Source organism: Pteropus vampyrus, unplaced genomic scaffold, assembly GCF_000151845.1.
Source record: "Pteropus vampyrus isolate Shadow unplaced genomic scaffold, Pvam_2.0 Scaffold165, whole genome shotgun sequence".
Classification (NCBI taxonomy): domain Eukaryota; kingdom Metazoa; phylum Chordata; class Mammalia; order Chiroptera; family Pteropodidae; genus Pteropus; species Pteropus vampyrus.
The window spans coordinates 447,237-450,754 of record NW_011888946.1 but is presented as its reverse complement, the minus strand read 5'-3'; the positions used below and the strand labels follow the sequence as shown (position 1 = coordinate 450,754).

At 34.7% G+C, this 3,518-nt stretch overlaps 1 protein-coding gene and 1 pseudogene across 1 annotated transcript in view; both read left to right on the top strand.

Moving 5' to 3' along the window:
• The window catches only part of ANK3 (ankyrin 3), a 596,679-nt gene that overhangs the window by 275,043 nt on the left and 318,118 nt on the right, over window positions 1-3,518 (top strand). The gene's annotated exons all lie outside the window — the stretch shown is intronic.
• Window positions 1,014-1,112, top strand: LOC111745803 (annotated as a pseudogene).

Below are 3,518 nucleotides of genomic sequence, written 5' to 3'. Positions count from 1 at the left end.
AAACAACCCACATTTACAAGATGGAAAAATAGATTCCACCACCAATTCCAAATGAGTGTGAATGTAGGATAGGGGACAGTTAGCACCATTTTTGAAATCTGCCACATTAAAGCATACTGTCATAGACCGATTTTTTCTGACTTTGCTAATTTTGTGAAAAGAAAATAGTTTGGTCTTATCAATATTGTGATGCAACCGTCTTCATACTTGTATCTGGACTTGAAAGAACATTAAGTTTTTTTGTGTGTCTCATCAAAAGCAATACCATTTTTTCCATTTGAAAGATTTTGGTTTTATAAGTCATTAGATATTTTGGTCATCTACACAACCCCAAACTGGTAAAGATTTGGTCTATGATACTTTAAAAATTCAAAATGTGGCACTGGTAAATATTATCATGGATATATTAACATTGGGCTTAAACAACTTGGGTTTTAAGTAATTTTCAACTGTAGATACATTGTAGATAAAATTAAAAATAAGCATTTACCTTAGCATAGGTAATATATTTCTCTAGGTTTCTCGTCCAGTCTGTCAACAGAGCAGTTCTTAGACACAGAAAATGTAAGTAGGTTTGGGAATAGGTCGATAGAAGTGCTGTTTAATTTCACATATCCTTAGTATGTATTAAAGCCTAACCATTAAGCAAAATTGGTTTCACTTTTCTGGAAATCTACCTCAAGAAATTTATCCTAAGTTATCATTGTGAGAACTTATCTGATGATAAAAGTGGGTCATATGGTAGTTCTGTTTTTGAGGAACATCCATATATTTTCTGTAGTGGCTATACCAGTTTACATTCCTACCAGCAATGCACAGTATTCCCTTTTCACCACATCCTCACCAGCACTTGTCATTCCTGTCTTTTTGATAATAGCCCTTATAACAGGTACGAGGTGATGGCAATATAGCTTTCATTTCCCTGTTTTCCAATCCATGATTAGAAATTTTTATAATGACTATATGTTGACATAGGAAAAATAAATAAAAATCACTTTTCTAAAAAGCCCTACATTGCTTCTCAGCCTTTTGGCTAAGATCAAGTGTAAAAAAAAAAGCCCTACACACTCACAATTTCTAGAATTATTTGAATTTTTTTATTGCTACTCTTTAAATAATAAGAGGTATTGAGCTTTATAAAATCTATAGAGTTACCTAAAGCTTGAGATGATCTGCTTATGCAAAGATTGGTTTTATTGCCACCCTAATAGAAGATGGCATCATGAAATGTAGTAGTTTCTTTAGGTTTTTTGTTTTTGCTGTTAACATTCACAAGTACTCATTAAGACCAGAAAAATTTTTTTCTAATAAGCATCAGGTTTTTATTTTTAAAAATTAACATTATTATAAAAAAAAGTTTACAAAAATGTTAACAAAACTTGTAAAAATTTTGGTTGAAGGCAGAATTAACATTTTTATTTTTATAACCCGAATATTTGTAGGGTCTGGAGTTTTTAAAAAAATTAATTGGCTGGAAAACTGTTATTAAAAATAGACTGCTAGCCAGAATTCTGTGCTTCTCTTGCCAGTTTAACTGATGAGCTCACTGACCGGGTAACATACGTTACACATCTGTAGTACAGTGGTATTTCTATTTAGTAAATCCCACAGTTGTCACCATTATCACCAATAGAATATAGACTTTGGCCAAATTTTACTAGGTTTTAGTACCACGGCTGCAAAACAAAACTCTGTATTGGAAGTTTTGATGTATATACTATTCTTGTCGAAGAGATAGTTTGGTCCAGTTTCATCTATGAAAGGGTTAATGTAATATGCGATCTGTAGTACACAAGCATGTCTAAAGGGGGCATCAAAACTTTCTGGGACCCAAATTAAATTTGATTGAAATTAAACATACACTGGACACAATTTTTCAAGTGAGGCAAAGTATTACAAAGTCAGCACAACTGAAGAATATAGTACAATTTTTAACGTTTTGTTGACTGATTTATTTGGTTTGCTGCTGGCAGGCACAAGTCATGGCTGGGTGTGCAGAGTCGAGTGCATGGTTTCTTGGTGTGGGAGGAAGTACTGGGGAAGATTCAGCACACCTCGGTGAGTGTAGCGGCCCCGTGCCTGCAGCACCATTGTACAGGCAGCTTTTTCCATGTCAACACCTGCTCGTTAGGAACCGGACCAAGACTCCCAAAGAGCTCTCAGATGGCCTGAATTTTGTATTCCTGCCAAGCTGCCCTAGAATTTAATAACAACCTTGAGGTGAAACTTGGGCCTTCCCTCATTGCTAATCCTCAAAACCATCTGGCATGTCCCTTTCTTTAATAACAGTTTAGTGTATGTGTGGGGGAGGGTAAAGGATGGCGGCAGGAGAAGGGGAGCAAACCGATCTTACATTTCTTAAGGGACAATCCACTTTCCTTCAGAGCAGATAGAGTTTCTTTTAAGTTGGAGACCTAAGCTTGTTCTTTCCATAGCTTCCACATCTTTAATTGCCAGATAATTGTTTGAAATTTGCACCATTCATTAACTATTGACAAACCTCCAAGTTTAGTTCTTTTAATGAAATAAAGCCCAAAGGAAGCATGTAAGTCTGTAATCATGATTCAAATATTTGAAAAAAATTGATTATACATTTTCATTTTAATTTGCCATTAGATTTGGCACAGAATTAGAATATGGAAGATAGTCCGTAAATATTTGTTTATTCCTGTGCCTTGCTCTACAAAGGAATTGAAGAAATCTAGTAGGAAATGTGTAAAGTAAAATAATAAATTACAAATAAAATGTAAAGCATCAGAACTTCCTCTATCCTGTCCCCACCCCAGAGGAAGAAATAGAATATAATGAATCAGATTGCATTGCATACAGAACGTCATGTTTATGGTCCTATTGGAGGCTCACTCCAGGGCTGATGTTCTTCAAATAGAATGGTATACAGCATCAGTTGTACTGCTTAGAATTGTTCTTATTCACACTCTACTGAGCACTTGCTGAGTGTAGGTGTCTCAAATACTTGTATCGGGCTCTGCTACTTCAGTAAAGGAAGTGCCTAATAAATATTTGTCAATGAGTGATTTAATAAAGAAATTTGACTTATCTTACATGGTAGAGAATGTGCATAGTAACATGTCTTTACATCACTCAAATGACAGGTTTAAATAAAGAAGATAGATTTCTATGGGTATTATGTAAATACACATTTACATACATATAGGTACTTACATATATGCACACATATGCATATGTTTGTGTACATGTAAATATATACACATGAACATTCCAAGCATCAGGGTTTGATCCTACTGTTCATTCTCTTTCTCGGAGACCTTCAGAAAAGTATGTCGCTAACCATGTGATGCTTTAGAGGAGGGGTTAGCAAACTATGGCCCTGCGGGCCAAATCTTGCCTTGTTTTTGTCTAACCTGCAAGCCGAGAATGATATTTACATTTTTTAATGGTTGAAAACAAATCAAAATAAGAATAAAATTTGATGACTTGTGAAATTTATATTTAATTCCACCTTTAGTATTTCTAAAGTTTTATTGGATCATCGCCGC